The sequence below is a fragment of the Tursiops truncatus genome, chromosome 5 (assembly GCF_011762595.2).
Source record: "Tursiops truncatus isolate mTurTru1 chromosome 5, mTurTru1.mat.Y, whole genome shotgun sequence".
In the NCBI taxonomy this organism is placed as follows: Eukaryota; Metazoa; Chordata; class Mammalia; order Artiodactyla; family Delphinidae; genus Tursiops; species Tursiops truncatus.
The window spans coordinates 73,459,194-73,473,436 of NC_047038.1; the positions used below are offsets into that span (position 1 = coordinate 73,459,194).

The 14,243-nt window shown below is 50.2% G+C and overlaps 1 protein-coding gene across 2 annotated transcripts in view; it reads left to right on the forward strand.

The window, feature by feature from the left end:
* The first annotated feature begins 12,238 nt into the window (after positions 1–12,238).
* PDGFRA (platelet derived growth factor receptor alpha) overlaps positions 12,239–14,243 on the forward strand; it is a 45,826-nt gene continuing 43,821 nt past the window's right edge. Inside the window, exon 1 of one of the 2 annotated variants that reach the window (XM_004327546.4) lies at positions 12,239–12,350. The gene's annotated coding sequence lies outside the window, so the exon portion shown is untranslated. Of the gene's footprint in view, positions 12,351–12,913; positions 13,530–14,243 lie in introns of those variants that run through there. The other variant, XM_073805252.1, reaches the window with a different exon arrangement.

Genomic DNA, 14,243 nt, shown 5'->3' on the forward strand with positions numbered 1-14,243 from the left:
TGGGGTGGGATGAATTGGGAGTTTAGGATTGACCTGTATACACTAATGTGTATAAAATAGGTAACTAATAAGAAGCTGCTGTATAAAAAAATAAAATAAAATTCAAAATAAAAGAAAGATTGGAAGTCATCAGAACCATGCCTGAATTTGACTAGAATGGAAATAGGTATTGGATCTGAATTATTAAGATTCTTCTTAAAGATGTGTGCATGTGTCAGTCAAGTGTTATTTGTGTCTATGGTAACATGACAACATAAAAACATGAGTCTCTTAGCTGGATATATCACTGTGGTTCAATTGACCTTAATGCTCCCAAGTTACATAATGGGGCTAAACTACAGTAATAATATCAGGTTTTTCACAGGGCTGCCATGGAAAATTATTTGATAAGAAATATTTCTCATGTTGCCTGCTGATTTTAGAGTACTATCTCCATGGGAGAGCCTCAGAAAGTTACATCTTGTAGCTCCACGATGCAGGACAGTCTGTCAAAATACTGTACTGTTTTTGTGGTGATAAATGAAGAACTTACTATGACGTTCCTTGCCAGCAGCTAAGGTTTTTGTTTCAGTGTTTGAGAATTCTAGCAATCGATGCAGACTCAACATTACAAGGCAGTGATGTTTGTTACAGGAGCCCATTTGGGACATTTTAATTTGAGTTGAACTTAAGTTCAGGTCCTGAGTCGTCTCTTTGAAGTCCCTAGGGGCTGTCAGATTTCAAATCTGCTAGAGTTGCTCACAAAGGCAAGGGGTGCCCGTCCCTGCCTCTGATGGGGTACATGGCTTCCCCTCTCCCCAGCCTCTATGCCTGTGCTTAAGCCATTCCCTCTGCAAAGAACACATCTCTCGCCTTTCTTCCCGGGTTATTTCTACCCACTCTTCAAGACTTAGCTCAGGAAAAAAAAAAAAAAAAAGACTTAGCTCAGACACAGCCAGGGGAAGCCTTCCCTAACCTCTGGTTTGGTAAAGCGCCCCGATTCTGTGCTTTCATGGCCTTATATTTGTACCTCTATGTTATCGCTGACCTTTTTATAGAAATTACCTGTCTACGTAGCACAGAGCCTGACACTTGGTTGGGGATGGAAACTGGCTGTAGTTTTAATTGCATCGTCCTCCCCTCCCCCTTGTACTGACACACAAACCTTAGTGTTCTAGGGATGACTCCAGACAGGGTCAGTCCTTCCGGTGGAACCTTAGCTTGTTGAGGGCTGGACTGGAACTGAAGCGGTTTCTAGGGGTGACTGGGGAGTCTTGGGGGAAGGGAGAGGCCCTGACCTGGTTTCTCTCCAGAACGTTTGGGAACACTTGGCTTGGTTTCAGGCACTAATGATGAGCTCACCCAGAGTGGACTGAGATTCTGAGATGGCCTCTTGCGCCCTCTGGTGGTATCAAATCACAGCTGAGCAGAGCTAGAACTCAACCAACTGGTTGGGTTTTCTCCAAGCAGGAATCATCATTAACCATTCAGACATCTACCACGCAGTGAAGTCATTTCATAAATACGCTTAGAGAGCAATCAAATAATTAACCAAATACACACACGATCAGGAATTTGGAACCTCTTGTGGGATCCTTGAAGGGCCTTGGGTTTTTTATTTGTAGCACAAACTCTAACAGGCTGTACGCACCCAGGGGATAATCGAAAATGTGCCTTAATCAAAGGCAATCACTCTGTCATTGTCAGCCTGTGAAACATTAGCTAAGGGGGCCGGATGACAGTATAAGTGTCTCATCTCCCCAAGACAACTCCACCCCCAGGATGACTGAAGAACCAGCTTTGGGGCTGTCATGAGATCACGAGAGTCTCGATTACATTCAAATATCACGATAACCAATCCCAGGGGACACAAATTCTCTCTCTCTCTCTCTCTCTCTCTCTCTCTCTCTCTCTCTCTCTCTCTCTCTTTGGCTGCGCGGTATGGCTTGTGGGATCTTAGTTCCCAGGCCAGGGATGGAACCCATGCCCCCCGCAGTGGAAGCACAGAGTCCTAACCACCGTACCGCCAGGGAATTCTCCAAACTGTCTCTGTTGAACAAGGACAGTTCATCAGTTGAGTGTGTTCAATCATTTTGTGATTCAGTCTCAGAATATTACAGTTCCTTTGGGGGCACTCAAAACTCATTTCTAGAAACGGGAGAGTGTGATTTGCTATCTTCGTAACTGCCCCAAACATACACTTCTTGTGGGACCTAACTTTCTGAATGACTTAAAAATAATAGCAGAATATAGCTACTTTCTTCAGAATTGCTCGCAGCTTTATTTATTTATTATTTTTGGCTGCGTCGGGTCTTCGTTGCTGCGTGCGGGCTTTCTCTAGTTGTGGCGAGCGGGGGCTGCTCTTCGTCGCGGTGCGCGGGCTTCTCATTGCGGTGGCTTCTCTTGTTGCGGAGCACGGGCTCTAGACGCCCAGGATTCAGTAGCTGTGGCTCGTGGGCTCTAGAATGCAGGCTCAGTAGTTGTGGTGCACGGGCTTAGTTGCTCCGAGGCATGTGGGATCTTCCCGGACCAGGGCTCGAACCCGTGTCGCCTGCATTGGCAGGCAGATTCTTAACCACTGCGCCACCAGGGAAGCCCTTGCATGAAGTTTTTTGTTTTTGTTTTGAATTTTATTTATTTATACAGCAGGTTCTTATTAGTTATCTATTTTACACATATTAGTGTATATGTGTCAATCCCAATCTCCCAATTCATCCCACCACCACCACCACCATCCACGCCCGCTTTTCCCCCTTGGTGTCCATACGTTTGTTCTCTACATCTGTGTCTCTATTTCTGCCCTGCAAACCCGTTCATCTGTACCATTTTTCTAGGTTCCACACATATGGCACGCAGGGAAGATCCTTTGAGGCACTGGACCAGCTGAGGCTTCCTAGGATAGCCTCACACAGCCCCAGATGATGGCACAGCACTTTAATCGGGGCCTGGTTTGTTTTTGGTCTGTCTCCCCCCAACAAAAGCTAAGCCCCGCAGTGCAGAGATCTTGTTTGTTTCTCCACCACGGTTCCCCAGAGTCTAGCACGGTGCCTGGCACAGGTGGGGCTGAATGAACGTTTGTCAGCTGACTGATGCAATCCAGTGGGGTAAATGCTGAGGAGACAGGCCACAGAGGAAAACTGATTTTGATTCTTATTTAAGGCTATGAAGGACTCCCTTCCCTCAAATTTTGAGCAGAAAAAGTATATGATTCAAGACTCAGTGATAGCTGGATTGGAGGCTGGAGTTAGCACCCAGAGGTCGATGTACATTTGTAGCTGTGTCAGGGCAGGGAGAGGAGAAACTCAGAGTTCTCTCATTCCATTCCTGAGTCAGTCAGGAATCGTCATCTCCTTGCCTCGTGGGGTTGCCTTTCTCTGCCAAGAGCCTGGTGGAAGTTGGCCTAAACTCTGTGGACGGTTTACCTGCATGATCATTTTATGACCTCGAAATGTGGGCATGAAGTTTACTCTGAAGGCATATTTTTAAAGCATGAAAAATCGAACGAGGATGTAAATATGTTGAGGACCTGAAAGTGGCAAAGAGAGGAGGCCAGAAATGTGCAGACTGTAAGAATATATGCGGGGTAAGAACAAGGATATCACGAAAAATGAAACCACGAGACCAGGAGAAAGAAGATGAAAAGAGAGCTAATGTGTCCTTCCTTTTGTCTTCTTTGCGTTTCCTTTTGTGTCACTAACTATCTAAAGACAAATTAAGTTGAACAAGCAGCGCTTCAGAATGAGAGTTTTAAAACACACGCGCACGCACACACACGCACACTTAGAATTCCACAGGAACGTCGTAAATGTGAGCACGTCGCAGGGAGACATCCAGTCTTGGTAGGCTTAATGGGGATGTCATGCAGCTGTGTGTACGCTTTCAGCCCTTCTCTCCCCAGACAGCTTTCATTTTTGAGTGAGGGTAGTTGTATTTGTAGTTAGAACGAGCAAACCCTTTCTGACTTCATTAGTTAGGATCAAGCTTGGCTGCAAGTCACAGAAAAATTCAAAAGAAGAGACTTAACAAGATAGAATTGTATCTCTGCTACATTTCCCAGAAGACAATAGGTAGTTTATAAGGGGTTGTTTGGAGCTTCTTGAGTCAGGGACCTTCCATTTTACTGCATTACAGGGTGTAGTTTCCATTTTCAAGGTTGCCTCATAGTCTAAAATCGCTGCTGAAGCTCCAGTCATCACCTGTTTTCCATCCAGCAAAAAGATCAGATTGAAAACGATATGCCCTTTATTATTAAGGACACTTCTTGACAGTTGCACCCACAACTTCTGCTTACATCCTATTGGCCAGAACTTTTCTTCATGACCACATCTAGCTTCAAGAGAGACTGTGAAAGGATGATTTTGTCCCAAGAAGCAAAACAAAACAAAAAAACCAAAATAACAACAACAGTGACCCAGAGGCTCAATTACTGAGTAGGAGGGGAGAATGATTACTGGAGGACAATATGCAATCTTGGTCACTGGAATCATACATATTTTTTTGTCTCTGAAAGTGAGCCCTGCCTTAAGTTCTCCAGTGCCTGCCAAAGACTGCAAGTGGGGGGTACAGAGCTAGCACTGTGTATCCTTAGGACAAGAATCTGGCTTCAACCTCACTCCGTGATCTGAAATCCAAATGTGGATACAAATATGGATATAAATATTTAAGAGTATGAAAAAAACAAAGGTTAGTTATTGTCTAAATGGAAAAGCATCTCTTCAGCTTGGGGGTAGTTTTTGCAGTTAATTTACATAATTCTGTTTGTTACTATTAAAATGTTCTGCCTATTTATTCATGTTAGAAAACCTTGTAAAATAATGATTATTATTGATTTGTATTCCAAAAATTTCAATTGCAAATAAATTCTCATACTTGTCTAAAAGAAAAGAGTGGGCTTCCCTGGTGGCGCAGTGGTGGAGAGTCCGCCTGCTGATGCAGGGGACACGGGTTCGTGCCCCGGTCCGGGAGGATCCCACGTGCCGCGGAGCGGCTGGGCCCGTGAACCATGGCCGCTGAGCCTGCGCGTCTGGAGCCTGTGCTCCGCAACGGGAGAGGCCACAACAGTGAGAGGCCCCGCGTACCACAAAAAAAAAAAAAAAAAGAAGAAGAAGAGTATGAGTGAGGGAAAAAATAATCTAGTATTGCCACTCACATAACAATTAAAGCTCTCATGTTTTCATAGAATGTTTATAATCACTCATAAGTATAAAATCACCTGATATGTCTGGCCACATTTTATAATGTTGAACTTAGATGGTAAGCATAGATAGCTCTTTAAATTTGACCAAAGCCCGTCTTATGGATTCAGAGACAAGAGCTGAACATTCGGGAGATAAAGATTCCTAGCTGTTTCTCAGCATCTTCTCTGCTCACTGGAAAATGCTAGAGTTACTCAAGATTCTGTTCTGGATTTTCTCCTCATTTTAATCCTTCCCTGCCTGAGTTGTTTTCAAATGTATCAGGTTGAAGAGCGGACTCCATTTTCCTTCCCAAATTTGTGTTCCTTTTGTCCCCCAGCTGTGTCAACAGCACCAGCTATGGCCTAAGGTAAGGACTCCACTCTCTCTCACAGCTCACATTCAACTTCCCTCTCTCCCGATTCACTTTCTCCAAATTCCCTGCCCTCAGCCCCAGGCCAGGGAAGCACCCGCTCCTGCTAGATTACAGTGGTAGCCTCCCTGCCTCTTGGCATCCTCCAGGCTAATCTTGCCTAAAATTCAACTTTGCTCCCGTCCTGCCCCTCCTTAAATCAATTCTAGTATCTCCATAGAATTCAGTCCAGATTCTTAACATGGCCTGGAAGGCCTCCAGGATCTGACTTCTTTCTAGCTCCTCCCCGTGTGGACCTTTACAAGTTCCAGTCATTCCAAACTTCTTTCACTGCTGATGGCCTCCTGCTGTCTCTCATCTCCAAGCCCATGCTTGGAGACTCACAAGAGTCTTCCTGAACTAGATTCTTATTCCTTTTAGGTTCACAGAGGAGACATCCCTTCCCTCTAAGAAGTCTTCTCCAACCTCCAAGTTGGGGTTAGGCTCCTCCTATGTGCTCTGACATCACTGGGCACCCTAACATTCGCTTACAGCACTATATCCCAACGTTATGTTTTATTGATTGTTTGTTCAGCTAACTATGCAGGCAGGGCTGTATCCTCAACCCTTGACATGGAGTCTTGGGCATTTCTGGCTCTGGAAGTATTTATTATATTGAATTGGATAAAGATAAGCTCCTCTCCAGGCAGGCTGGAGATCGCAGTTGTACACATTCTGGAGAGTTCGGGCGTGGGGGGTGTGTGTGTGTTCTGTGGCCCACGATTCAAGAGGTCTGCCTTCTCTAGTCATCTTCTTCATTACAGTCTCATGAAAAAATGAGTGTTATTCTAATGGGGGCTCTCTCGTTGCAGCAGTGAGTCTGCAATGGGGAGGGGGCACTGGTGGCTAGACAAGAAAATTGTAGCAAGTCCCTCAAGGCAAGGACCATATCCATTCTGTTTACTATTGTAACCCTAATGCCTAATATAGAACCAGACACAAGGCATATGCTCAATAAATGTTTCTTGACTCAATCAACTCTCTCTCTCTCTTTTTTTTGGCTGCACGGCTTGGATTTTAGTTCCCCGAGCAGGGATTGAACCTGGGCCCACGGCAGTGAAAGTGCTGAGTCCTAACCACTGGACCACCAAAGAATTCCCTGAACCAATTCTCTCTAGCTGAGAGGAAACTCTGATTGGCACATGCCATAAGGTTTTTTTTAAACTCCTTTTAAAAAAATTTTAATTTTATATTAGAGTATATTTACAGTGTTGTGTTAGTTTCAGGTGTGCCTTAAGTTTTTAATTTATTTATTTTTTGCGGTATTTTCTCACTGCTGTGGCCTCTCCCGCTGCGGAGCACAGGCTCCGGACGCGCAGGCTCAGCGGCCATGGCTCACGGGCCCAGCTGCTCCGCGGCATGTGGGATCTTCCTGGACCGGGGCATGAACCCACGTCCCCTGCATCGGCAGGCGGACTCTCAACCACTGCGCCACCAGGGAAGCCCTGCCTTAAGTTTTTGATGAATTGAAAAATGGGAAAAGAAACGCTTCCAAAATCAAGGTTGGGGGAAGTCTGGTGGGGGAGGGTGGCTGTCCGGGAGATGCATGTATGGGACACCTTGCCCTACCAAGTGCATCCTCTCAAAGTCCGGGCATCTGGTGCACAAGACATCCCAGAGGCTCCCTCACAGGTCCCCACCCCGAGGCTAAGCCCTCAACTTCTCTTTTTCCTGACTTTCTTACAGACCCTCTTGTTGGTGATGCCAGGCCTGTCTTCTCATTTCAGTTGCTTTTTCTACTCCTGCCTGGCTCCCCCGCTGCGTTCTTGCCTAGGCCCCATTTTTTGAGAGGGCCTGAAACATCGGGGGTTAATAGTTGGGAACCAAGACGCCCCTGACCCACCCTTAATTGAGAATATGAACTAGAAAACTAGACTGGCCTTCACCCAGCTCTGGAGGCCAATCCAGGGGAAGCAGAGAACTGGAGGTGACTGTGACAGTGACTGTGCCTGTGGAAAGCCTGAAGAAAGATGAGAAAGAGAAATTTTATCTAGTGGCTTCCTGGGCTCTTCTACCTCATTTCATTTAACCTTCACGACAATCTGGGCGTGTGATGCAGACATTATGTCCATTCATACAGATGAGACTGAGGTTCAGAGACATGACTTATCTTCACCAGATCACACTGTACCTGGTGTCTGTTAGGCAGATCCCGGCACTGCTGTATACAAATTGCTTAACCCTCTGATTTCGTGTGCTCCTCTGTTAAACGGGGGGTAATCACGCACAACCCCCAGGGTTGTCTCGGGGATTAAATAATACCCTGATGAAATAATGTGGCTCATATTCAAACTTAGGTACTCTAATTAATGTAGTTGTGGAACCCAGTTTCCACTGGCTTTCCCCTGAACAACGTTTCAGCTGGAAGCTTTTTTGCTTTGCTTTGCTTTTTTTTTTTTTTTAAATAACATCACTGGGCCTTGCTGTACTCCTGGGACTTCCAGAGGACAAGGCCCTTTCTTCAGTCAAGCTGACCTAAACAGAGCCAGCCCTCCTTCCCCTCCCAAGCCACAGCTGTGTGTTGGAAAGCTGGAAGCTGGGGCCCCTAATAAAGAGCAGACCTCCCAATCTCCTCGTTCCTTCCCTCTCCCCTCACACGGGTTTCAAATTAAAAGTAACCAAAAGCTAAGGCCTAAGAGGAGGAGAGGGGAGTAGGAGGTACAGAAACATCCCTAGATTGAGGAAGTGGGGCTCTCTCCCTAGGAAAAGGGTATCCATAAATCCAGACGCAGAGGAGTCTAGTCCTACCACATCTTTCCCAACTCCACAGTCTCTGGTCCTCAGGTCGGTAAGCAGGCTGAAGTGTTAGGGACCCTAGCAGAGGGTGCCTCTGGTCTCCAGCCACGGGGAACCGCTTTCTACGTCTCTCGGGAGACGAATCTCTGCAGAGAGAGCAAGGAACCCAGAAGAGACGCTGCGCCCTTAGCCAGACACTGGGAAGAAGAGGAGGTGTGCCAGGGGCCCCAGAGAGAACTGTCACCCCAAGTTACACAGGCCGGTCTGGACCCTCTTTCTCCTCCCTTTCTGAGACTTGGGCCTCTCTGCGTTCTGAGCGTGCAGAGGCTCGCAGCAAGCTTCCAAGCCTTAGCCGGGGCAGACCCGAGGCAAGGGCGGGGTTCCCGGCGCTCTGCGGGGACTCCACACATCTGTGCACCACGTCCACAAGCCCCCTCCGGGCCTTCCCGACGAAGGTCCCTTCGGTGGGCCCACGGAGGCGTCCCTTCCAGGCCCAATCGAGAATTGAAGGGGGAGGGAAAAGGGACAGTTAGAGCCTTGTTTCCCTCCCAACCATCAAACGGCCCTTCATTTTCAATTCAGAAAGCCAGAAATGTGCCCCCCTCATCAATTTCATATGAAAAACCAGTTGCAGGTTGGTGTAAATGTGATTTCCGTTAACTAACGGCTTTGATAACTGCTGCAACCAAAGGTCTCCTAAAGCCGAAGGACCTGCTGAATTCTCCGCGGAAAGTAGAATTGGGGGGCGGAGCCGGAGAGGAGGGGAGGAGTAAAGGAGAAACAAAAAGCCAACTCAGCGGGGAACGCCCATGAAAGCCGAAGGTGTGACGCCCCGAGCTGCGGCAGCGGTCTCCCAGGGGTGGGGTGGGGACCGAAAGCGCGAGCCCGGGAAGCAGGGCAGGGGGAGATTTTGTTTTTGTTCTCAGGAACCATTTCGATTTGGTTGTAAAAACTTTGTGGAGTCCTCTTTTTGATGGCTGGCTCTGCTACATCTTTTGCCTCCACTTTCACAGTCGCTTGAGCGCCTAGATGCGCAAGGTCACGCCAGAAACACCTCATTCCCCAAACTTCCCACTTGGCTCAACTCCCGAGTTGGGCCTCCTTCCCAGAGGGTTGCAGCTGCCCAGACTCCGGGTTTGGGGAGATAAACCCTCATTCTTAACCCCATGATGATCCCTCAAGGGAAAAGCAGAAGAGGTTGAAAATCAAAATCCGGGTGCAGGCTGAGACCTTCGCTCAGCTGCCCAAGCCGGCGAGGGTCACTCCTCGGGGCGCACAGGGGTGGCCCGGTCACCCGCGATGCCCCAGGCAGAAGCCGACGAGAAGAGACCCCCTCAGTCCGCCTCGGCCAGGAGGCGCTTCTTGCCCGCTGCGGCTCCAGGACCACCCAGGACACCGGGCATCGGGGGGAGCAATCTGGAGGATCTTAGAACAACACGGGGAGAGCGAAACTCGGCTCGCCCCACCTCCCAGCGACGCCCGGGCTGACTGACGGGCGCAGCCCCGACCTCTCCAAGCCTCTGGCCAGCGGCGGAGGGCGGACAGCAAGATTCAAACCCGCCTATGAGCAGTGGGAGGGGCAGCTGGGCGGGACTCGTCTTAAGGAACGAACCGCCCCTTCCCGAGGACCTCCAGCCCCGAGGTCGCTCCTGACCACTGGGTTTATTTTGCTTTTGCTGGAGAGGCAGATGTTGCCCTCTCTCCATCTTTGCTCGGCCCAGACTCGGCGAAAACTTCTCCCAACCATTTGCTTCTCTGCGCCACCCCCCACCGGTGTTCTATGCCGGGAGTCTGCTCCGCAGGCCTTTAAACCGTCTGGAATGTCACACATGGAAACCTTTAGCAAATGTTTGTTAATGATCATAACAAAGGCATCATTCAAATTAGGCAGGTAATTACTACCAGAAGGACAACTGAGTGCTTACTGGCTCATCCATTCTCTGCTTTAAACTGGCGAGGAGTTATGGTCCGAAGACACCCTCCGCCCAGTCCGTTTTTCGGGCCCCTTTAAGCTTCTCTGAAATGAACTGTGAAGTTACCATTTGTGGGCGGGGAGTGCTGGGGCCCTGCGTTCGGGAGATCCCGGCGTGACCGGTCTGGCAATCTCTTAGCAGCAAAGCAGGCCTTCCTGGGTAGGCCCTGCTCCCTGCCTCGCTTCCTACCCTCTTGGGTACTTGGTATAAAAACTTAGATCTCAGCTTGACTTTTTTAATTGCATGAAAGCCAGCACCCGCGTTCCCCCTATTATTCCGCACTCCAATTTTTTGGGGGGTGGTGTCTTTAGTTCCCGTTCGTTATCTACAAACATTACGGTATCCTGTTAGCATTCCGAACAAGGGGCTGTTCATATATTCGCCTTCAATGATTTCCTGAAAGAACATGTGGAAGTAATAGTGAGCAGGGCAGTCACCCGAACCGAAGATGCAGGAGAGGCGGTTGCGCAGAAGGGCTGGGGGTATAGGGCCCCTAGCCCAGCCTCAGGCGTCTTCCCCTGCCTGACATCCCAGGAACCGGTCCCAGTTCAATACAGCACCCCTTGGAGTACTTCTCTGGGACCATCCCCTGCAGGCTGTCCCGCGTCCATCCTCTGGATGAGGTAAAGGTGATGGCTGTCTCACGTTCCAGCCTAAACCAGGCCGCGCTGGCCGTTCTCAGGAGTGTGTGTGTTGTGTGTGGGGAGTGAGGGTGGGGGAGGGATGAGCCCCTCCACCCAGCAAGAGAATTCAAAATTAGGGAAGGCGGGGAAGGTGAACTCGCTCCCTTCCCCCGCCCTCGCTCGGCAGCCCCACTCCGCCCAGGTCTGGTTCCTGGAGCGTCAGCGCCCCCTTTCCTTCGCGAGCAGGATCGCTTTCTCCCGGCGTTGTCTCTTGCCTCGCGCCCCCGGCAAAGGGTTTGGGGCTCCGTTCTCAACCCCCAGGGCACAGGTAAGGTCCGACCTAGGCGGCGGGAGGGAGCGCAGGGAGAGTCAAATTGCACCCCCAACACCCCCCACACACCTCCCCCCCACCCCGAGCGCGGAGGTGACAGGCTGTTTGTAGAGGATTCCCCAGACGCTCAAGCCTGAGCCTTTTTGTGTGCGTGATAGAAGCCAGGACAACCTCGCCCAGATAACCATGAAAACAAAGACATGACAAGATAAGTGCTCCAAGGGAGTAAAGGTCGTTCTGTCAGAGAACGTTCCAAACCTATGCAGACCCTCGACTCTTTGTACCCTCTTTCAAACCCGTTTTCAAACAAAACCAAACAAAACCAAAGCAAACCAAAAAACACCCATCATCTTCTTATTAGACTCAACAGTTTGCCTAATCCCATTAAAGGATTAGCAACTGCACGGAACTTTCCCTAAAAGACCCCAGGTTCAAAACGACGCAAGCGCTCGGAGATCTCTCCTGACGGCCCCAGTTATAGTCGGGCTAGGAATTCCTACAGAAGGGCCACTTCTCGATTCCAGATTTATATTCTCTCTGGGCATTAACTACAATTTAACGTGTTCTTTTTCTTCCTTTCAAAGAAAATACAAAGCAACTTAGCTGCGTAGGAAAATGTCCCCCAGATCAGGAGGCAAACTCATTCTGGAAATGATGGGCAGTTTGTATCTTCGCGAACCCCTTCCCCGGCAGAGCATCCACACCTCCCTCTTCCATCCCACCCACCCCATCTGGTCTGCTTCTCCCCGCCCCCCAGTTGTTGTCGAAGTCTGGAGGTTGGGGCTGGACCCCCTGATTGCGTAAGAGCGAAAAGTGAAGGCGCAATCTGGGGGCTGGAAGATTCAGAGCGCACGGAGTTCGAGGGAAACTCTTATTTTGAAGAGGCCGAGGGGAGGGGGGGCCTTCATTTCCTGACAGCTATTTACTTAGAGCAAATGATTAGTTTTAGAAGGATGGACTATAACATTGAATCAATTACAAAACGCGGTTTTTGAGCCCATTACGGTTGGAGCTAGAGTGAGAGAAACAGAGGAGGGGACTACAGGAGAGGACTGAAGGCCGTGGACACATTTTTTGCTCCATATGTAGGATTTTCATTGCGAATTGACATAGGAGGAGAAGGTAAGGGAGGAGAAAAAGGATTTTTGTTTCTAAGAGAAGTCCCTAATCAGGCCCTTTGGGCTACAAGAAGTGAAGTAACTTCACTTAAAGTTTGGGCGATCAGAAAAAAAAAAATTGGAGTTGAATTCTAGTTGTGTGTCCAGAGAGTAATTTATTTTGAATAAACTTCACTTGGAGGAAAGATAACTATAGAGTTCGAAAGTCTAGGCATTTTAAAAAAAACCACATTTTCCAGACCTATTTTTAAAAGCAGTGTTTTTCTAGCAACTCTATGGCCTCCCAAAGAAATTGTTTAAGGTTACATTTTTGAGGTTTCTTTTGGGATTGGGGGTGGTATTCCTGTATACTGGGACTAGCACCTAGTACTGCTGGGAGTTGGGGCAGAGGTGTTTGCCCTCTTCCTGGCATTGGGTCCTGGAAGGCGACAGGTTTTTAACGAGTATTTTCATTCCTCGCCCGCAGTTTGGCGCGACAGCGCTGTAGCGGGTGGTGTGGAGCGCGGCCGGTGGACCGAGGGAGGTGGGGAGAGAAGAGCGCGGAGCGGGGCGCGGAAGGGGTTGAAGGGAGGGGAGGCGTGAAAGGCTCGGCTGGAGAGGGCCGGACCTTGGGTGCCCGCCGGGTGCACATGGCGCCGACCCAGGGCGCGTAATTACTGGACGACGCTGCGCCCGGTGCGAGCCGGGGCCAGACTCACCACAGCCTTGGCGGCTTCGAGACAAGCAGAGGGGGCGCGGATTTGGGCGAGGTTTGGGGAGCTCCTCGGAGGTTTGTGGGATCAGTGAAGTGCAAGGGAGAGCGGGCGCCAGCCCCGCAGTGCGCTCTGGTTGCGCGCTCTAGCGCGGGGGCGACGGCGGCCAGGGCAGGCAGGCAGGCGGTCTGGAGTAATGACAAACACATTTGGCCCCGAGTGAAGAAGTCATCGTCGCCTCGCATTCCAGCAACTGGGATTTGAGGAATTTCGAACTGCGCTCCAAGGGGCCCTCATTGTGCGCGGTGGTCCCCACCCCCACCAATCTCTGCGCGCCCCCTTCCTTGGTCGAACCGTTTATGCAAAGCCCGGGGCTCTGCTCCTGCCCAGTCCCGGCCGCAGGAAGGAAAGAAGGAAGATCGCCAAAAAAGTGGAGAACTTCTTGTGGGGGAAGTTAGGGACAACTCGTAACGGAGAAACTTGGTTCCCAGGTAAGACAGGAAGATGGGAGGCGAAATACCTCCCTCGGGGCACCCGGACCCTGCACCCCCCTCGAATGCCCCTTTCCGCGCGGGGATGCGTGGCACTCGCCGCCCGTGCTTCACCCTCTCCAGTGTCCCTGTTTCTATTCCACTCCCTGCGCCGGCCAGAGTCTCTGCCCGCCTCGGAGCTCTCTCCTCGTGCCCCTCCTTCTTCCACCGTCTATCCCCATGGAAATCGGCTTTTATACGTGAGATTAACTTCTCCAGGCAGCGCCAGGGGAGCGGGCGGCGTCCACTTGGCTCGGAAACAACTGGGATCAGCGGTTCAGGTCGGAAAGGGTCTCGGCCAGCTGAGAGTGAGAGGGAGTGTGGCTTGACCCGAGCACCGCTGTCTGAGGGGGCCATGAACCCCGGCCGCCTGGCCAGGTGTGAAGGAGCTGCCAGTAGCCTGGCCAAGCGTCTCAGCCGTGGAGGAAGCGAGGGGCTGTCGGTTCGCTGTCTCTCCCGCCGCCAGAGCGGCCCCCCCACCCCCGCCCTTTGCTCCCCCAGCCCATCTCCAAGGGTGAGAGGCAGATTGGGGCTGGAGAGGGAGCGTGAATGACACTTATCAGGTCCGGACTGCCCCGCGCCCGGCCCGGCCGCCTGGAAAAGCCCCTGGCTTCGCTGTGTGGGAAATGGCTTTTTGGCTCTGCAACCGAATTGCTCAACGTTTTGGACCGCCTC